The 22,435-nt window shown below is 42.7% G+C and overlaps 1 long non-coding RNA gene across 6 annotated transcripts in view; it reads right to left on the bottom strand.

Annotated features, from left to right (window-relative positions):
- Positions 1–1,900: 1,900 nt before the first annotated feature.
- Positions 1,901–22,435, bottom strand: part of LOC129129630 (uncharacterized) — a 164,177-nt gene continuing 143,642 nt past the window's right edge. For 3 of the 6 annotated variants that reach the window (XR_013185077.1, XR_013185075.1, XR_013185080.1), the window contains 3 exons: positions 19,117–19,211; positions 3,822–3,900; positions 2,737–3,206 (listed from right to left, as the gene is read on the bottom strand). This is a non-coding gene — a long non-coding RNA (uncharacterized LOC129129630). Of the gene's footprint in view, positions 2,647–2,734; positions 3,207–3,821; positions 3,901–19,116; positions 19,212–22,435 lie in introns of those variants that run through there. The other 3 variants (XR_013185079.1, XR_013185078.1, XR_013185081.1) reach the window with 3 other exon arrangements.

The raw sequence follows: 22,435 nt of genomic DNA, 5'->3' as shown, positions 1-22,435 counted from the left end.
CGCACACAGGCTTCAAAAGGTGCTGGTAGGAACAGAAGAGAAGGTGGTGCTGGCTGTGGAGGAGAGGAAGCACCTCACGAAAAATACAGCGATAAATGCGGGCAGTTTCTTTGTTAGGCTGAGCACCGCACAGACGCTCAGGAATTAAAGGTACCCGGGCACCCAAAGGCACCAGGACTGCCAGAAACACCTCCCAGCTCCCCCTGAAATCCCTTTTCTTTGTACCGAAGGCAGGGAGCACCTATGCAAGAAGCCAGGTTGGGAGGAAGGGCTGTTCAACATCCCCCTGTTCCATGTGCCGGGTGTTTCAAGGGCTTTAGGGCTGCCCTGGCTTTATTATTTCCCTCTTTCCTGGGGCTGAAACAGGGGAGGCAGGAGATTGGGATCGCCCCTTGGGATTTTGGCTGCTTAGGCGGCTTGTGTGGGTCTGGCACAGAGAAAGTGGCTGCAGTGTGAGCGTTCGGGAAGTTGGGGAGGGTGGGGCTATCTAGAAATCTTTGACTCACTGGGGTAACTCCCTGAGCACAGGAATCAAATTCTTGCTCCAAGCAAACTGCGTTTTATGAGCAGCAGCCTCAGAGTGAATTTCTGCATGCACACAGAGCTGGGGACAGCTAAAATAAACGCATGGAAATAAATATGCAGTCCCTAATTAAATCATTGGGTGCAATGCAGAAGCCTCTGGGTGATGGAAGAGGTGGGATTATGCAGCAAAGTCGGTTTGGGGATCCACAGATACAAATTTTCTTATTTATACTGGCATAATCCTGATTGGCATCAGCCTAGACAGGGGAAGACTCACACCCGTGTCCTGAAGGATCTAATCTTTGGGAGAAGCGCTCTGGATTAGTGACTGCCATCCTTTCACTCCCTTTGAGTCCCTCACCACCCCTGCAAGATTCCCCCCTCACACAGAGCATTTCACATCCATTGTCTCCTTATCTCCCTGCCAATAAAAAAAAATGTTTGATTTTTTTTTTCTCCCAAAGTTTTGTAGCAAACACATAATTTCTTTACACACTTTAGCCAAGCCTTTGGAGGATACTTATTTCAAGCAGTTAACACCTGACCCCAATTTTTGTGGGTAATTAGTGAGCTAGATAACCACACAAAGTGGGTAATTATTTAGTACCCAAGGGTACTGTACAAGAGGGTAGAGGCTGGCGGTGTTAACAAAAGCACATCCCTAATTATTGTCTCCATCCCGATGTTTTAAGAATAGTTACTTCCACCTAATGATCCATGATAAATCAGTAAACTCTTCGATGGGATAAGCAAGGGCAGGGAGGGAGGGCAAACCAACAGAAGGCACAACTTCAATTTTTGTGCAAACTCCAAGGAAGAGAGAGGAATCCCCTTGGAGAAGGCGAGACTGGAAGTGCCTGCTCTGGGACAGCCTGAAAACCACCCCTAAAAGCCACCAGGGTGGTTGGGAAGGGTGAAAAATCACTTTAAAGTTGTGCCAATGGGGTGTTCTGTGCTTGGGGAGGGTCAGAAATGCCCAGGGAGTTGCACTAGGCGGGGAAAAAAAAAATCATGTTTGATGAATTTCAATTATCCATCACTGCCAATATCTATGTTGCATTTTTCCCATGGAAAATGCTGCATCCTCAGGAGGATTGTCCTCAAATTTGAGAAGGGAGAAATGGGATATGAAATATTTAATATTAAATACATATAATATATATAAATATATAAAATATATATATAAAATACATATATAAAATATATGTATATATAAAAATATAAATATAATTTATATATAAATATATATAAATTATATGTATAATTTATATATAAATATATATATAAATTATATGTATACTTTATATACAAATATATATATACACAGACATATATATATAATTTATATATAAATATATCTATATACACAGACACATTATATATATATATATAAATAAAATTTCTTAAGATTTGAGGTTTCACCCTGAAATCTGGCAAATTTTGAAATACATCAATTACTAAGTGATGGAGCTGTAGGAATATTTGAAATATTGAAATATTTGCAATATTGAAAACAGAAGCTAAACAATATTCAGTAGTTACATCCACACAAATATCCCCAAGGCAGGGGTCAGAGGAGGTTTTGGTGACAGGAAAAGGAAAGTAAAACTCAAGTTCCACCTCAGCCTGAGGAAGAATTCCCCACATGGAGGCGGCAGAGCCTGAACAGCCCAGGGAGGTTTTGGTTCCCCCTGTGCTGGAGCCACCCCAGCCCCACCTGGCTGTGTCCCCGTGTCCCTGCTCCAGGTGACCCCGCCTGGCCAGGGCCGTTGGGCTGGGCCCTCTCCAGAGCTCCCTTCCCACCCCAAACGCTCTGGGATTCTGTGAGAAAAAAAAAAATAAAAATAAAAAAATTGTTTTAATCAGCAGCAGCAGCAGCACGCGATAAAGAAGAGTTTGCTGGAAATGGATCCACGGAACAGGAGCGCTCCCATCCCCTGCCCACCGCCTGAGCACTTCACACTCACTTAAGGACACCCTCAACCAGGACATTAGGCTCAGAGGAAAAGCACTTTCCTCTTTTAATTGCTTTTATGAATCACCACCGACATCCAGACACTTCATTTACTGGAGTCCAGCAACCCTGTTTTGCAAACACCCCAATTCCAAAATGGTAAAGGCCTGGCAAAAATAATAAGATAAAAAAAATAAAAATAATAAGATAAAAATAATAATAAAATAAAATAATAATAAAATAAAAAAATAATAAAATAAAAATAATAATAAAATAAAAAATAATAAAATAAAAATAATAATAATATAAAAATAAAAATAAAAGAAATAGAGGCGTCATTCTGTTTGGTTTGATCCCAGCTTTGCATTTAACTCAACTTGCTGCTCTGGGCCAGGCACTGCACAAAAAAGCCACAACTGGCAGCATCACCTGGCCCTGTGAGCACCAGGAATTCAAAATTTAAACAGAGAAAGTTTCAGGGGTTTCCACAACTTCTCATATTTCTCTATTGTTCAGTGGTTTGTTGGGTTTGGGTTTTGTTTTTTTTTTCTGGAGTGAAATAACCACAACAGAAAGAGGCCTGAAAATTGTTCTCATATTTAAAAAGGGGCCAAGTCTCTGCAGTCCATTTATAAATAAATATAAATAAAATTGGTATCCCCCCCACTAATCCTCCCAGGGACATGGTTTGCAGGAAATTCTTGCAGAGAAAGTTTGCAGAGAGAAGCTGGAAAACAGAAAGGAAGAATGAATTTAATCATGGAGACAGGATCAAAGGGAGGAGAGACCTTGACAGGTGCTGTTGTAGCAGAAATAGAGTAAACACAAACTATTATAATTTTTTTTTTCCCCTCAGATCAATTGGAATTAGCAATTCAAAGGGGAAGACACACAGGAGAAGGGATGTTCAGCCAGGGAGGAAGCTTTAGGGACTTTAGCATTAAATATAAAACCTTGAGGCCTTTTTGAGAGCAGTCAATAACTTCACTCTGGGCAGAGTGAACAGAAATCATTTAGGAAATACCTTTAAAATAATGCTTACAGCTCAGCTGTAGGGACAGCATACATGAGAATAGTTTCCAAATTGATAAAATATCTTCAGGGGAGTAGAAAACATTCAGTAATAGAAATTAGGAATTGAAATGATGTAAGGAAAGGTGAAATTCAGAGTGGAAAGCAAAACCGGGCAAAGTTGTCATGATCTGGACATTTCCAGAATGGCGACCTTGCCAACCAAAAACTTCTAATTTGAGTCTCACTGTTTTGCAGACCAACTCCACACCACATCACTGATAAAAATCAATATTCTGCAAAACTACAGAACCATCAGGACAACACTTACCCCATCCCTGGAGGCTTGGGAGCCCTTGGAAGAAGCTGCAGTGTCCACATCACTTTTGCCACCCTCCTCTGATCCCCTGCTATTCAACAGAGAGGACAGAGAGTGGTTCAAAATCATCCCAGTCCCATTTCACCACCTCCAAACCCTTTCCACCCAGCACCTTTCCCCTCCAAACCAACAGATTTTGCATTGAAAAGTGGTGCTTGGATTTGCCCCTCACCCTTCAGTTCTGCCAACGGGCTCTCCCTGAGCCCCAACCCCACCCTTCCCTGGATAATGGGGAAAAATTGAAATTATAAAGGTGAGAAAGGCATAAAACGATTGGATTTAAAGGTGGTAAAGAGAGGGGAAAGGAAAATGGTGTCTGTGTGGCTCTGGGCACGGGGAGCCAGCTCTGGAGAGGGATGTGACAGACAGGATGAGTGCCAGGACTGCTGGGGGCCTGCAGCCCCTGCTCAGGGTCTGTGCCAGGAGCAGCAGCAGTGCAAAGCTGCCCCTCTGCCCTCCTGCATCGCTGCCCTGCAGGCTCTGCTCCACCCCAACTCGCAGCTCCTCCTGCCCACCATGCACAGAGACAGCCTCAACGCTTCCAGGAGACACAGCGTGGAGAAAACAGGCAGAAAAATCTGAATTTCAGCTCATTCGCTACACTAACGAATCACCTTACTTGGGATTTTCAATGTGCTGCGATAACGGTCTCGAGTCGGTTGCACAAAAACAGTTTTGGGTGATAAATCTTATCAGTGCAAGGCTAAAAGAGGTGTCAGCACAGAGGCAGCCCATCAGAGACATTTCTTCCCAGCGTGATCCTTGCAATTCCAACGTGAATGATCCTTGCAATTCCAACGTGAATGATCCTTGCAATTCCAACGTGAGTGCCTCTGAGCAGCTCACTCAGGATCAGCTCCTCTGCCTTCACAGCTCCCTCAGGAGGAGCAGGGACCTCTGTTTTATAGGCAGGGAGAAGAACCAAAGGAAAAGAAGTGACTCATCCCAGAGCCCACAGGGAGTCCACAGCAGAACTTCGGGGCCTGCACCGAGGGCTTGATAAAGAAAAATAAAGAAAAATTCACTCTAAAGGTAGAACCTGTGCAGCCTTTGCCCATCAATAATAAAACAAGACAAGCCCCACAAGCAAGGAACAAAATTAAAACGCCAACCTTCATTCACCTGGCATCTCCAGGAAACCCAAACTCGTGTTTCCTGCAGGAAACACCAATTCCCAGAGAAAGCCCTCCCAAAGCCACCCTCATCTGGCATCATTCAGCACCAGCCCCTCATTGTCACTGTTTGACCCACACGGGTGGTCCTGCGTGGAGCCAAGTGCAGCAGCAGCAGCCCCCGAGTGCTTCTTTGATCACTTTCCTGCTTAATCGCCAGTTTTAATTACTCGCATGGCAACAACAAGAAGTCAATCTGGCAACGGAAATCCATTCTTTGAACAACTTCTGCCTCTTCCCTCAGACACAAACTATTGCTCTATAAGCCATTCCTGATTAACAAGGGGCCCTCGTGGGAAAGCCACTGGGTTTCATTTCCTTCAGCTGACAGCCCCAAGTCCCTAAAATCCAAGGGCAGAAGAACCTTTATTTTATGGTGGCAAGATGACACTGGTTTCCCCCTTGCCATTTTCCTTCAGGAGGATGCATCAGCACTGCATTTGCTCCTCCATGTGGTGGGATTCCTCAAATAAAAGCGTATGTTCTGTATGTCTGAGCTTGGAAGCAGAGCTGCATTAGCCTGTTAACCATCCACGTTTGCTTCAGACTTGGCCAGCCACCTAGAAAACCTGCCAAGACCTCTCTGGCAGCATTTTCCTCACAGTTCCAGGAAAACATGGAATATTCAAAGAATTTCAGGGCCTCGTTTGTCACCACTCTCCTTGCCCACTTAGAGCTAAATCACAGGCAAATTGCTCTAATGCCCTATTAAAGATTTAAAAATGGTCTTCTCCAGACGAGGGTATCTGAGGACAAATCTCTGCTAATATATAATGCAAAAAGCCCTGTTCAGATGTGATGCAATGTGGCAGGAGGCAGGGAGGGAGCTGCTTCACAGCCCTGCAACTTCCCAAGGGAGTTCTGTCCTGTTTGGGGCTTTTACAGCTCCCTCAGCCAGCCAGGCAAAGCAGAGATTGATGTTGTGCCTGCTGTTATTCCACAAATGGCTGCAACCTGACAGAGGGCGGGCTTAGATGGGATATTTGGAATCAATTCTTCTCTATGAGGGTGGGGAGGCCCTGGAATGGATTTCCCAGAGAAGCTGTGGCTGCCCCTGGGTGCTTGGAAGCATCCAAGGCCAGGTTGGAGCACCCTGGGATGGTGGAAGGTGTGGAATTAAATGATTTTTAAGGTCCCATCCAAATCTCAATGGGTTCAGAATTCCCAAACCATGAGGGAATTCTGAACCCATTGAGATTTCAGGGTAAGAAGGAAACAAAAAAGTGAATTTCCAGCAGAGCTCATCACTCCTGGGGCTGAAGGCAATGCTGTTGAAGGCTGATCTAGGGACAGGGGGGTGACCAAAGGACATCGATTCCATACCCAAAATCCAGAGCAGGGAGGTGGCCAAAGGACATCGATTCCATACCCAAAATTCAGAGCAGGGAGGTGACCAAAGGACATCGATTCCATACCCAAAATTCAGAGCAGGGAGGTGGCCAAAGGACATCGATTCCATACCCAAAATTCAGAGCAGGGAGGTGGCCAAATGACATCGATTCCATACCCAAAATCCAGAGCAGGGAGGATGGATGCCAAAGGACATCGATTCCATACCCAAAATCCAGAGCAGGGAGGCGGCCAAAGGACATCAATTCCATACCCAAAATTCAGAGCAGGGAGGTGGCCAAAGGACATCGATTCCATACCCAAAATTCAGAGCAGGGAGGTGGCCAAATCACATCAATTCCATGCCCAAAATCCAGAGCAGAATCCATGGGAATGACACCTGGAGACATTTCCTTTGCAATTTAAACCAAGAGCCAGCTCCTCTAAAAGAGGAAGATCCTGAGGGAACAAAGTCACTCCTAACCAAGAACAAACACTGGCACAGAGAAAAAAGCTTTAAATAATTTGGAGAGGTTTTTTTTTTTTTTCCTTAGAGAGAATAAAACCTCCTTGTGATTTCAGATGTCAAGCAGGCTTTTCTTGATTCCCAGAAATAATTTATGGATTAAACATTTTACCTCTTAAACATTTTACCCTAGACTCGAGCATGGATGGAGAGTTCCCTGTTGCTGAGAGCTAAGCAAGAATAAAAATTCATATAATACTATAAATAATATTATACATTATAAACTATATTTTCTTATATTATAAATTTATTGTATATTAATAATGTAAATATAAATATATATTAATGATATAAAAATAAATATAAATATAATAAATAAAATAATAAAAATAATAATAAAATAATAAAAATAATAAAAATAATAAAAATAATAAATAAAATAATATTAATATAAATATATATTAATAATATAAAAATAAATATGATATTTCTGAGCAGTGATTTCTATCCTAAGACCTCCAACCAGCCCTGGTTCAGCAGCCTCACCACATCTCTACTAACATGGAATGCACTGGACACTGATTGTGGCTTTTCCATTAACGCCTCCCCTGGTTAACTCCTCATTCAAGAATTATTCTCACATGCAAATGAAGGCAAGCACGTGACTGAACTGTCTCAGGCCTCTTAGAAATTCAGTTCCTTTCCCACTTCAGAAGGGGAGAGCACTCTCTAAAATCAGCTGTAGATCTGCAGCAGAGAGCAGTGGAGCCTTCCCTTACAATTTCCTTCCTGGTTTCCCTTCTTCCCTTCCAATTTCCTTCCTGGTTTCCCTTCTTCCCTTCCAATTTATCTGTGTTTTCTCTTCTTCCCTTCCAATTTCCTTCCTGTTCTCCCTTCCAATTTCCTTCCTGTTATCCCTTCTTCCCTTCTAATTTCATGTTTTCCCTACTTCCCTTTCATTTTCCTTTGTGTTTTCCCTTTCTCCCTTCCAAATTCCTCCCTGTTTTCCCTTCTTCCCTTCTTCCAATCTCCTTTGTGGTTTTGCTTCCTCCCCTCCAATTTTCTTCCTGTTTCCCTTTTTCCCTTCCAAATTCCTTTGTGTTTTCCCTTCTTCCCTTCCAATTTAATGTTTTCCCTTCTTCCCTTTCAACTTCCTTCCTGTTTTCCCTTCTTCCCTTCCAAATTCCTTTGTGTTTTTCCTCCTTCACTTCCAATTTCCTTTCTGTTATCCCTTCTTCCCCTCCAGTTTCCTTTCCACTTTCGCTTCTTCTCTTCCAATTTCCTTCCTCTTTTCCTTTTCAAATTCCTTCATGTTTTCCCTTCCAAATTCCTTCCTGTTTCCCCTCTTCCCTTCCATTTTCCTTTGTTTTCCCTTCCTCCCTTTCAATTTCTTTCATATTTTCCTTTGCCTTCCATTCTCTTTTGTGTTTTCCCTTCTTCCCTTCCAATTCCCTTCCTGTTTTCCCATCTCTCCCTCACTCTTTTTTTCAAACCCCATCCTCCCCATCCTTTGTGGATGGAAATGCAGCTCCAGGGGAAGCTGAGGCACCTGCCAGGCTGCAGACACCCCCTGGGCTGCTGTTTGTTGTCACAGGAGATGAGAGGCCACTTCAACCACAACCAAAACAAACTTCTCACTAAAGCCACACCAGTGCCATTAATCCCAGAATGGGTTTGACCTGCTGCTTGCAGCAATTCCTTAAATCTCCCTTAAGCTGAGGAGCACAAAGGGGCTGCCTGCACTGGCCTTGGGGACAGTAAAGAAATTATTTATTTATTTTTTTATTGTGGTGACCCCAAATCTCACACCAGCCTGGGCTGTGCCCCACAAATCTGCAGCCAGGATGGCTTGGGAGTGACCTCACAAACTTCTGTGACTTCTGGTAGTGCCAGGCTTGCAGAAAATTCATTATTGGTAGTGCCAGGCTCACAGATAATTCATTTTTGGTAGTGCCAGGCTTATAGGAAATTCATTTCTGGTAGTGCCAGGCTTACAGAAAATTCATTTCTGGTAGTGCCAGGCTCACAGGAAATTCCTTTCTGGTAGTGCCAGGCCTACAGAAAATTCATTTCCGGTAGTGCCAGGCTCACAGATAATTCATTTCTGGTAGTGCCAGGCTTGCAGAAAATTCATTTCTGGTAGTGCCAGGCCTACAGATAATTCATTTCTGGTAGTGCCAGGCTCACAGATAATTCATTTCTGGTAGTGCCAGGCTTACAGAAAATTCATTTTTGGTAGTGCCAGGCTCACAGATAATTCATTTCTGGTAGTGCCAGGCTTACAGAAAATTCATTTTTGGTAGTGCCAGCCTCACAGGAAATTCATTTCTGGTAGTGCCAGGCCTACAGAAAATTCATTTCCGGTAGTGCCAGGCTCACAGATAATTCATTTCTGGTAGTGCCAGGCTTGCAGAAAATTCATTTCTGGTAGTGCCAGGCTCACAGGAAATTCATTTCTGGTAGTGCCAGGCTTGCAGATAATTCATTTCTGGTAGTGCCAAGCCTACAGATAATTCAGTTCTGGTAGTGCCAGGCTCACAGATAATTCAGTTCTGCTAGTGCCAGGCTTATAGGAAATTCATTTCCTGAGGAGGAAAAAGGCCACAGCCCATGTTTGGGCGCAGATCTGTGGCTGAGTGAGCTGGATTTTGTGCCCAGCCCTCCAGTGATGCCCTGTCTGGCCTTGTGTGTTGCTCCCCTTCCTCTGCTCTCATTTGCACTGGACAGGAATTACCCAGTGCCACACATTCGAAAATTGCCATGAGCACTGCAGGACTGCAGCTGTGAGAAGGGCAAACGTCCACCCCCCCTCATTTTTATTTCCCAATGGCAAATTCTGTGCTCAGCCCTTTGGAGGAGCCATCCACACCCATTCCCCCTTCACTTTTATTTTCCAGTAGGAATTTCTGTGCCCAATCCTTTGGAGGAGCCATCCACATCCACTTCCCCCTTCATTTTTATTTCCCAATGGGAAATTCTGTGCTCAATCCTTTGCAGGAGCCATCCACACCCATTTTCCCTTTCATTTTTACTTCCCAGTAGGAATTTCTGTGCTCAATCCTTTGCAGGAGCCATCCACACCCATTTTCCCTTTCATTTTTACTTCCCAGTAGGAATTTCTGTGCTCAATCCTTTGCAGGAGCCATCCACACCCATTTTCCCTTTCATTTCTACTTCCCAGTAGGAAATTCTGTGCTCAATCCTTTGATGGAGCCATCCACATCCATTTCTCCCCTTCATTTTTATTTCCCAGCGGGAAATTCTCAATCCTTTGGAGGAGCCATCCAAGGACTGGGCCACTCCAGACTTCCCCAACATTTTCCCCCAGAAGTGACCAGAATTAGCAGCTTTGGACAGCCCAAATCTGTCCTTCCCAAATCTGGATTTTCCAGCTCTTGAGCTGCTGCTTTTCATTCCAAACCTTATGGAGCCTAAGCCCAGTTCCAAAGTTGTTACAATGAACGCCCATAATTCTGTGTATGGTTATTAAAAACACAAGTATCTAATCTGTTCTAGACTGGCAAAGTTCTCATTAACTTCTAAAAGCAATTAGTTTCCTTTTTTTTTTTTTTAATTAAATACTGGTGGAAAAAGAATGGCTTTATAAAACAGTTTGAATTTGTCACTATTTAATTTCAGTCACTTTGTGAAACAGAGATTCCCAGCCTCCCTCCTCATCCTTGCTTTTCCTCAGAGCATCCATTTGTTGTTTTTTTCCTTTCTGATGGGAATGGTTCAGTGCACCCATTTCAGATTTATCTCTGGCCCCTTTTTAGCCACTTTTTGTCCTCTCAGATTTGCTGGAACAGCTCCTGGGCCATCTCAGTGTCTTTGGACCCCAAAATTTCCCTTTAGCATCGAGCAGGGGTTTATCCACTCCCATTTTATCTAAGGAACAAGGCCTAAAATGTTCATAAAAACTAAAATTCATGGCTTGAGTTATAAATATACTGAATATAAGAAAAACAAGTCTGGTTGCCCATCAAGAATTTAATGATTCTTAAAAAGGGTCTGGAGTGGAGGTGATGGGAGGGAGGAGCCACTGCTGATAAGACAGAAAAAATAATTTGAATTTCTTTCCATGTCTGCCCCAGAAACCTGATTCTTGAACTTATTTCCCCAGGAAACAGGGCCATGACATTGCACAAAGAGGCTAATTTCACCCTATAGCATGCACAGATTATTTGCCTGGGGAGAATACATTTTATATTTTAATGTATAAATCGAAATATGTGCAAGTGGGACTGCCTGGAGCACCAGCAGAGTCAGGGCAGCCAGGAGTTTTGTCTTATTTAAAGAGCAGATTAGAATGAAGGGGAGATGCATTCCCAAATATTTTGGATTTTGCTATGCTATGGGAAATTTCCAGCCATGAGATTTCTTTTCTGCTCCAGTTTGCTGAAACCTTGCCAGTCCAATGCCACAATTGGGAGTTTGTCCCTGAGTGAAGCCCGAGCAGACACAGAATTTATCCCAAAAATTCAGAAATGCTGAGCCTGGTTTCACAGCTAAATCCTCAAGCTGAGAAGAGGGAAAAGTGGGAATGAGAAGGAAAAAGTTGGTTAAAAGAGAGGGATGTGCTCTCCCATCTGTGCCTCAGATTGTTCAGTTCCAAATATTGAGCTGCTCCACACCAGCTCATCCCTTGGCTGGGAATTGCAATCAATGTCCCCACCTCACTGTGTCCCTCATAGATTAAATATTTGTATGAATAATTTTATTAATTATATATTTTAATCAATTAATTTATTTATTAGGGTAATTTATTTATTTAAATATTTTAAAATTTATTTATAATTTTATATAAAATTCTATACACTCCAACACACATACACAGAGAACTTCCCTCTCCTGGCACTCCCAAAGTTGTGAGGAGCAGCATTTCTGAGCTATAACTGATTTCTAAAATATAATTTATTTATTTTTATTTATTATTTTAATTTAATTCCTTTATTTAAGTATTTTAATTTATTCACAATTTTATATAAAATTCTATGCACTCCAACACACACAGAGAGAACTTTGCTATCCTGGCACTCCCAAAAGAGTGAGGAGCAGCATTTCTGAGCTATAATTTTTTTATTCTTATTTTTTATTATTTTAACTTTATTTCTTTATTTCAATATTTTAATTTATTTATAATTTTTTATAGAATTCTATACCTTTAAACTCCTACACACATAGAGAGAGAATTTCCCTCTCCTGGCATTCCCAAAGACGAGAGGAGCAGCATTTCTGAGCTATAATTTATTTAATTTTTCTTTTTAATGATTTAAACTTTATTTATTTATTTACGTATTTTAATTTATTTATTATTTTTTATAAATTTCTATACCTTTAAACTCCAATACACAGAGGGAGAGAACTTCCCTCTCCTGGCATCCCAAAGACGTGAGGAGCAGCATTTCTGAGCTATAATTTACTTAATTTTTATTTATTTGTTTATTTATTTATTTAAATCTTTTAATTTATTTATAATTTTATATAAAATTCTCCTCTTTTAAACTCCAATACAGGAACACAGAGAGAGAACTCCCCTCTCCTGGCACTCCCAAAGACGTGAGGAGCAGCTCTGAGCCTGGGGAATGAAATTATCTTATTTTTAACTGTCTGCTCAACTTTCAGACAGAAAATCCGGATGAAATCCTGCAGAACCCCATCATCATCATCATCATCATCATCATCACCATCATCATCATTTACTCCCAAGGTTTGCTGTGCTTGGAATTCCAGCTATGACAAGAATTCCGTAGAGATGGCACCAGAGGAGCACTCAGAGAACTTCCCTCTCCTGGCATTCCCAAAGATGTGAGGAGCAGCATTTCTGAGCTATAATTTATTTAATTTTTATTTCTTATTTTTATTTATTTAAATCTTTTAATTTATTTATAATTTTATATAAAATTCTCCTCTTTTAAACTCCAATACAGGAACACAGAGAGAGAACTCCCCTCTCGTGGCATTCCCAAAGACGTGAGGAGCAGCTCTGAGCCTGGGGATTGAAATTATCTTATTTTTAACTGTCTGCTCAACTTTCAGACAGAAAATCCGGATGAAATCCTTCAGAACCCCATCATCATCATCATCATCATCATCATCATCATCATTTACTCCCAAGGTTTGCTGTGCTTGGAATTCCAGCTATGACAAGAATTCCGTAGAGATGGCACCAGAGGAGCACTCAGGGCCCCATTCACGGAGCCATTGAGTCACTCTGGCCTCCCACCCCAGCTCATCCCAGCCCTTACAGAGCTCCCATGTGCAAATGATTCCACTCTGCTCAATGCATCTGATTGAGGAGGCTGCAGAAATAGATGGAACTCATTGGTTAAAAATAAAAAAAAAAAGGCTGAAAAAAATCCCTCAAAAGACTGAAAAAAAATCCCTCAAATTTGTCACTGTTTAATTCCTCATCCTCGCTTTTCCTCAGAGCATCCATTTGTTGTTTTTTTCCTTTCTGATGGGAATGGTTCAGTGCATCCATTTCAGATTTATCTCTGGCACCTTTTTAGCTGCTTTTTGTCCTCTCAGATTTGCTGGAACAGCTCCTGGGCCATCTCAGTGTCTTTGGACCCCAAAATTTCCCCTTAGCATCAAGCAGGGGTTTATCCACTCCCATTTTATATAAGAAACAAGGCCTAAAATGTTCATAAAAACTAAAATTCATGGCTTGAGTTATATGAACATATAACAAACATATGAAATATGTTTGTTATATATAGGGTATAACAAACAAACAAACAGCAAAGCAACAGAAAAACAAACAGCAAAATCTGGTTGCCCATCAAGAATTCAATGATTCTTAAAAAGGGTCTGGAGTGGAGGTGATGGGAGGGAGGAGCCACCGCTGATAAGACAGAAAAAATAATTTGAATTTCTTTCCATGTCTGCATTTTCCACAAGCATCAGAGCCATGTCAAAACAGAGGAGCAAAACATGAGCACTGCTGGGAGGATTTTCTTACTGCCCAGCGAGCCAGGAGAATAAAATATTTCAGAATACAACACTTGAGCAGCAATTCTGGGCAGATAATTTCAGTGGTGCTCCAAAAGAGGCTTAAAAGCTTCCCTTAATATGCACTTTACAACTGTGGCAGACTAATGATGGTGCAAGACCACAAAATATTCCCCAAATCACTTCCCTAATGACCTAAAGCTTTCAGATGGGCTGGTGGTGTTTGCTGGGTGTGATTTCAACGAGGATTGAGTTGAAAATTAAAGATTGAGCCAGAGCAAGAGCTGTCACCTGTCTCCCTGTATTACAAACAGTGCAGAATGCCTGCACAGCAAATGCAGGATGATTTTGGGGTCAATACTCACTCAATCTAGGCAGAGCACATCCAAATATTGGGTTTTTTACCATGCTCCACAGCTGGAATACAAAGTTTTTAGGGATAGACTGGTTCCCACCCTGTGGAGGTTTGAACTGTTGCCATTCCATCCAGGTAAACTGGGACATTTTACAAAATACTCTGAGTTTTTTAACTGAGAGATCTCAGCACAAACGGCTATTTTACCTTCTCTGTGTCCTTTCAAGCTCCTTCCTGACTGCTGGGTGCATAGCTGGGATTGCTGGGTCTGTGGCTGGGATTGCTGGGTGTGTGGTTGGGATTGCTGGGTGTGTGGCTGGGATTTTGGGATGCATGGATGGGATTTTGGGGTACGTGGCTGGGATTCCTGGGTGTGTGGCTGGGATTTTGGGATGCATGGATGGGATTTTGGGGTACGTGGCTGGGATTGCTGGGTCTGTGGCTGGGATTTTGGGATGCATGGATGGGATTTTGGGGTACGTGGCTGGGATTTCTGCAATTTCTGCAAAACTGGAGCAGAGCACCCTTGGAAGTCACTGCTCTTCTGTCAGGTTTAGAGCAGGTTTGGAACTAAAAAAGTCTCAGAAGTTGTTGGGAACAAGGAAGGCACAGAGTCACAACTGTACCCGAGGCACACGAGCTGCCCTTTCACTGGACACCATTCCATAATTCCTTGGATGTTCACAGTTTCCTTCATGACACGTGCAATCATCAGTGCCTTTTTTTGCTCTTTATCCCCAATAAATCCCAGCAAATTTGGAACCCATCTCACATTTCCTTGGGCATTGTCCCCCAAGGCCTCCTCATGGCAAGGAGAGTTCTGTGCCCTCCACAGCCGTGGTCCATGAGGGAGAGCAGGGATGGGGTGTGCCATCCCCTGTCCATGAATTCCCTCAGAGGGATGGAATTGGGGTGTGCCATCCCCTCTCCATGAATTCCTTCCCAGGAATAGAAGTGGAAGTTCTCCTCTCCATGAATTCCTTCTCTGGGATGGAAGTGGGGTGTGCCATCCTCTCTCCATGAATTCCCTCAGAGGGATGGAAGTGGAAGTGGAAGTTCTCCTCTCCATAAATTCCCCAGGGATGTGGGAAGTGGAAGTGGAAGTGGATGTGGAAGTGGAAGTTCTCCTCTCCATGAATTCCCTCCCAGAGATGGAAGTGGAAGTGGAAGTTCTCCTCTCCATAAATTCCCCAGGGATGGAAGTGGGGAGGGCCATCCCCTCTCCATGAATTCCCTCAGAGGGATGGAAGTGGAAGTGGAAATTCTCCTCTCCATGAATTCCCTCAGAGGGATGGAAGTGGAATTTCTCCTCTCCATAAATTCCCCAGGAATGGAAGTGGGGTGGGCCGTCCCCTCTCCATGAATTCCTTCCCAGAGATGGAAGTGGAAGTGGAAGTTCTCCTCTCCACGATTCCCTCTCAGGGAATGGAATTGGGGTGTGCCATCTCCTCTCCATGAATTCCCTCAGAGGGATGGAAGTGGGGTGTGAACTTCCACTTCCACTTCCATCCCCTCTCCATGAATTCCCCAGGGATGGAAGTGGAAGTGGAAGTTCTCCTCTCCATAAATTCCCCAGGGATGGAAGTGGGGTGTGCCATCCTCTCTCCATGAATTCCCTCAGAGGGATGGAATTGGGGTGTGCCATCCCCTCTCCATGAATTCCCTCAGAGGGATGGAATTGGGGTGTGCCATCCCCTCTCCATGAATTCCCTCAGAGGGATGGAAATGGAAGTGGAACTTCTCCTCTCCATGAATTCCTTCTCTGGGATGGAAGTGGAAGTTCTCCTCTCCATGAATTCCCTCCCATGAATTCCAGCAGGGTGTGCCGTCCCCTCTCCATGAATTCCCTCCCAGGCTATTTCTGGTCCCTCACTTCTCTCTCAGGGACCCCAAACAAGGCCAAAGTTTCCATTTCCCTATCTCAGGACAAACACTCTGCTGGGAGGTGGATTGTTTCTTTTGCATTTCACATTCCAGTGGAAACATTCCCTGAAAAACAGTGGCTATCTCCCTGGCTGTCCAGAGGCTGAACTGAATGAAAACTGGGACTGCCACCCAAGGAAAACAGGACATTTTTGTGCCTCCACTGCTCAAGCTGGGAGAAACAAAACCAGCAATTAAAGGCAGCTCTCAGGGCGAGCCACCTTCCTTTTTTCCTTCCTCCTCTCCTCATTTACAGCTCCTGAGCTGTTCCTTTCCTCATTGCAAAAGGTCCAGGACTGTAACAGTGCCACGTTCTCCTGGAAATCTCCTTAAATGGCACATGATGGAAGCCATATGATGGGAGCTTAATTACACAGGGGGCATATGGAAGGCATATGACACGGGGACATATGGAAGGCATATGATGGAAGGGCATCCGAGGACATATGATGGGAGTCTAATTAATTGACAATACATTCCTCTCATCAGGGGGAGAGCTGGAATGCTGTTTTGTTCACAGGGAAAATATGCACATTGAATTCTGTTCACCACTGGCCATTCTCCTTTTTTAATTATGGCTCCTTGGGTTTTGGAGCGGGATGGGTCTTTTCATTTACGCCCCACGGATTTAACGGCGAGTTGGGTTTGACAGGATTTGTTATAAATAATCATCAGTTTTGAACCTTCTGAAGTTTGGAGTGTGAAGAGCAAATCTGAAATGTTACCACCAAAAAAAAAAAAAAAGAAAATAAGAAAAGCCTGTTCTTGTTTGGGATTATTCACAAAGCTGCTCCTAAAGAGTCTCAAACAGGTTAAAAAAACACAGGAAAAAAAACCCAAAAAAAGAAGAGCCTGTTCTTATTTGGGATTATTCATAAATAATAAATTATGCTCCTAAAGAAGTCTCCCAAACAGGTTAAAAAACAAACAAAAATAAAACCCCCAAAAACCAAAACCAACCAAACAAACAAAAAAACTCAACAAAAAAAAGGAAGACCCCGTTCCTATTTAGAATTATTCACAAAGCTGCTCCTAGAGAAGTCCCAAAGAGGTTAAAAAAACTCCAAAAATCTCCATAAAAAGAGCATGTTCTTATTTGGGATTATTCACAAAGCTGCTGCTAAAGAAGTGCCAAACAGGTTAAAAAAACCCAAAAAAAGAAGAGCCTGCTCCTATTTGGGATTATTCACAAAACTGCTGCTAAAGAAGCCCCAAACAGGTTAACAAACCACAAAAAAAAATCCCAATAAAGAAGAGCCTGCTCTTATTTGGGATTATTCACAAAACTGCTCTTAAAGAAGTCCCAAACAGGTGAAAAAACCACAAAAAAAAAAAAAAAAAAAAAAAAAAAGGAAGACCCTGTTCCTATTTAGGATTATTCACAAAGCTGCTCTTAAAGAAGTCCCAAACAGGTTAAAAAACCCAACCCTCATGGAAAAAAAAACCCCTCTGTGCTGGATGGGAATCAATGCAGCTGAAAATTTGCACTTCCATCTGCAGAAAGATTTATGGGGGGGAAATAAGGTAGTGCCTGGAACGTGCCAAGAAGATTCCTCGTTTTTTAACTACCTGCGTGTGTTTGGGGCATGTGCCTCCCTGAAACACAGAACAGCCTCGTGTTATCCCAGATCCTTCCCTTGTCCTTCCCTTGTCCTTATAAACCACGGCAGAGGTACCTGGGAACCTCTCTGAAAGCAAAATGGGATCAAATCCCATTAATCCACTCTTGGAAGAACTCATAAGTGAGCCCTGAGTAACCCTCACAGCTTCTCTTTGCATTCAGCAAACAGGGATTTGCAGATATTTAAGTTTTTAAGGGCCATTTTACCAGAAAAAAAAAACCCCACAATTTTCTGGGTTATTTAGATACCTTGAAATATCATTATGGTGTTCACACTTTCAGATTAACCCAATGAAATTAATCCAGTGCCTGCTCTTTATTTTTCTTCACCAACTGAACAAGTTTAGGAAGGGACAGAGCCTCTAAATTCTGGGAACTCAGGAAACCTTGCCAGAATTACTCATCCAGAGAGTGAAAAGATTTAAGTTCAGGTCCTGGGCCCTGACCAAGGGTTGTGGCCACCACCTTCACCCAGGCCCCCAGAGGAGCTGAGCCCTGAGCGCTGCCAGCATCAAAATGTTCACTTTCCTTTTCCAGCTTTAGGAGAGTTTCAAGGGTTTTTCAGGTCTCCAATATTCAGGCAAATAAAACCATGGATTTCAGGAGCAGTTGGGTAAATGGGATGTTCCCAATTCCCTGCATTTTAGACCCATAAAACACATCAGAAATGTGGGGTTTTTGGTCCAACAGCTTCTCCACAATATTTGGGATGTTCCCCATCTCCTTCATCTAAACTGCTGGGACTGAGAAGCAAACCTCTGTTTGAAACACCCAATTTTAATGTACAAAAACCCCTAAAAATCCCTAAAAATTTCAGCTGAGTGTATTCCCACTGGATATTCCCAAGGAACAGCTCTCCTGATGTAGGTACTTTCACCAAACTCCTCCAAGGCTTTATCTGGAATAAATATTCCCAATTCCCTGCAATTTAGACCTGTAAAGCACATCAGAAATGTGGGGTTTTTGGTCCCACAGCTTCTCCACAATATTTGGGATGTTCCCCATCTCCTCATCTAAACTGCTGGGAGGGAGAAGCAAACCTCTGAAACACCCAAATTTAATGTACAAAAACCACTAAAAATCCCTAAAAATTTCAGCTGAGTGTATTCCCCACTGGATATTCCCAAGGAACAGCTCTCCTGATGTAGGTACTTTCACCAAAACCCTCCAAGGTTTTATCTGGAATAAATACCTGGATAAGGCCTCCAAGGCTTTATCTGGAATAAAGATCTGGATAAAACCTCCAAGGCTTTATCTGGAATAAAGATCTGGATAAAACCTCCAAGGTTTTATCTGGAATAAAGATCTGGATAAAACCTCCAAGGCTTTATCTGGAATCACCAGCCTCGTTTAGCTCCCAGTGTAGGATTAACTGAGCCAATTAAAGATTAATGGAAAGGAGGGAAAAAAATACAGGATATTTTTACCTTTGGAGACTTCTGCTTGCTGACCATGCAGGCAGGAGCACTGAGAGGTTGCCATGGTGCTTTTTTGGGAATGTTAACACCACGCTGCTCCAGGGCTAATGAAGGAAGACAAACATCACTGGATTTGCTACGAACTCAATGAAACAGCACCAACAAGTCGAGAAAAAAACGCTTCTAAAAATCAACGTTTTCATAATTCTAGAGAGGCAGAAAGATTTCAAAAGGTTTTCCAGCTGGTCTTACCTGCCTTTTTCCTGTTCCAGGTGTCCAGAGCAAAGAGTGCTGAGGATTTTTGGTCGCTCCTCACGCCGGTGTGTGCAAGACCCAAGGAAAGCTAGGAGGTTGTACAGTTATCTCCCTTGGTGTAATTCTAAACTATACAACCTACTACCTCAACCTGGATGCATGCAGTCAAAAATTCATAACCTCAGGGGCTTCTAATTACACACAAAAATAAAAACCAAAAAAAATCCAAAAAAAAAAAAAGGCCTCCAAATCCTCAGTGGTTTAATTTAGAGGGAATAAACTGCTGGGGGAAAAGACACCAAGCCCAAACTCAGCTCCCCACGATGGAAATGGGATAAGACACAACAAGCCAGGGTTATTCCTGCTGGATTTGGGTGAGATCATGGAGGTTTTCACGCGAGATGGAATTTGATTTTCCCCTGGCCAAAATAATGGTGTTCCCCTTCCACAGCAGATTCAGAACATACACAGACATATTTATTCCTTAGAAAGCATTTCAAGAAGGCTTAGGGTGAAATTTGTCTTTTCCCTTCTGAACACACCACGCTGACCTCGACCTTGGCTCCTGGGTGTCTGAGGGATGTGCAGGAATGGGGCTGGGAGAGAACTGCAGAAGGGGCACAAACCCTGAGGTGAATTCGACCCTTGCACCAAAGGGTCCAAATGAACCATGCTGGGAAATCACCTCAGCAGGCAGCCACCTTCCCTTCACAAGGCACACATTTTAAACTTGCATTAATGCAATGTATTCATTCCCAGCCAAACAAGCAGGATGTCATCCTTGTGACTCACCCAGCACCCACCAAGGTAGCACTTAAAGCAGAAGACTTCCTGGGTATTATTATTTTAATTTTAATTTTAATTTTAATTTTAATTTTAATTTTTATTTTTATTTATTTTTTAATTTTATTTTAATTTTTATTTTAAAATTATTATTATTATTATTATTATTATTATTATTATTATTATTATTACTATTACTACTACTACTACTATTATTATTACAATTATTATTATCATCCCCAAATGTGCTGCTGGGGCTGGAGCTGCCCCTTAGCTGAGTCCAGCCCCTGGCAGAGGAAGGAGATTCCAAGGGAATCAAACCTCAGGGATGAACATTGAGCTCTGCTGAATTCCCAAGAGAAAGCAGAATTCCTGATGATGGAAAAGGCACTGCCCTGCCTTTACACCCCAATCAGAATTCAGCCTGCAACAGCAGGAGAACACGTTGGAAAAAATGCAAAATAATCTTTCTGTGATGTCTGAGTGCCCATGGTGCTGATGGTATCCCAATTTCTCATGATTCCATATTTAGTAAAGTTTACTTTGACCAAAGAGTGGAAATGCAGCATATTTGAGTTAGCAGCAGAGAGCACAGGCACTGTTAACTGTTTGATCAGCTGGAGCAGGGACCAAAGCACAGCTCTGGATAAGGAGCTGGATAAAATCCCATTATTCGTGCCATTACTTGTGTCATTATTGGTGCCATTATTTGTGCCATTGTGCCATTATTTATTTGTGGCATTATTTGTGCCATTATTTGTGCCACTGTGCCATTACTTGTGTCATTATTTCTGCCATTACTTCTGCCATTGTTTGCCATTGCTTGTGCCATTGTTTATTTGTGTCGTTATTTGTGCCATTGTTTCTGCCATTATTTATTTGTGCCGTTATTTCTGCCATTACTTGTGCCATTATTTGTGCCATTATTTATTTGTGCCATTATTTCTGCCACTATTGGTGCCATTATTTTGCCATTGTTTGTGCCATTATTTATGCCATTGTGCCATTATTTGTGCCATTGTTTGTGACATTATTTTGCCATTGTTTGTGCCATTATTTATGCCATTGTGCTATTATTTGTGCCATTATTTATTTGTGCCATTGTTTATTTGTGTCGTTATTTGTGCCATTATTTATTTGTGCCATTATTTGTGCCATTACTTCTGCCATTTTTTGTGCCATTACTTGTGCCATTTTTTGTGCCATTATTTATTTGTGCCATTATTTCTGCCACTGCTTATGCCACTATTTGTGCCATTATTTCTGCCATTATTTATTTGTGCCATTATTTATTTGTGCCATTACTTGTGCCATTTTTTGTGCCATTATTTGTGCCACTATTTATTTGTGCCATTATTAATTGTGCCATTATTTGTGTCCCTTCGTGTCCCTTCATGTCCCCTCTCCGTGCCTGCTCTGGGCAGGGGCAGACCAGAGGCAGGCACAGCCCTTGTGACGCTTCCCTGGGGTGGCACCGAGCTCCCTGTTTGTTTTCTGGTGATTTTTGTCAATTATGTCTTTACCCAATTAGCACAATCACACCTAATTACGCAATTAGGGTGGATCTGTAATTGAATAACAATGCTGTGACACGTTATCGATGTCAGGGAGATTCTGCTGAACGCGTGGAGCTCTGTGCTCCTAAATCAGCTCATGGGGCCCCAGTGCCTTTTGCTGGGACCCCTTTTAGGCCTCTTGCTGTTTCAGAGTCCCAGAAATGATTTCACCCTTCTGGGGACAAAAGGGAATCTCTGGCCCAGCCCAGCCTTATTCTAAAGCTCCAGTGTAATTAAAAAATTGTGTTTTTTCTCTGCCTGGAACTCTCTGGTTCCTGAAGGAAACGTGACTCCAGCTGCTGTCCCAGCACAGAAATGCTGGCATTCACATCCACTGAATATTTTTTTTTTCTCCAAAAAGAGGCAGAATTCCACTGGAGAATTCTTCTCAGGCTCCCCAGCTCTGGAGCTCCCACCTGCCCACGCCAGCAACCCCACAGACACCAGGACCAAGCTTTGGTCTGCGCTGGGAAGTTTTCACTCCTCACTGGTTTTACTCCTGTTCCCTTCACTGGCTTCAGGTGAGAGAAAAATCCACAAAGTTCCTTCCCCTTCTGACATTTCCTGCTGAATTTCCCCCAGGAGCGAGGCGAGAATCCCAAACCAGAGCTGGTTTTGGGAACTGCCTGGCTGGAATATCCCATTCTTTTCAACCAGTGAAAAGCAGCAATTCAGTCACACAGAAAAGCAGGGGTGCAGAGGGCAGAATATTCCCAAAAAATGCCATAAAACAG

This window comes from Agelaius phoeniceus, chromosome 23, assembly GCF_051311805.1.
Source record: "Agelaius phoeniceus isolate bAgePho1 chromosome 23, bAgePho1.hap1, whole genome shotgun sequence".
Classification (NCBI taxonomy): Eukaryota; Metazoa; Chordata; class Aves; order Passeriformes; family Icteridae; genus Agelaius; species Agelaius phoeniceus.
The sequence above is the reverse complement of the archived record's forward strand: the minus strand, read 5'-3'. Positions and strand labels throughout refer to the sequence as shown.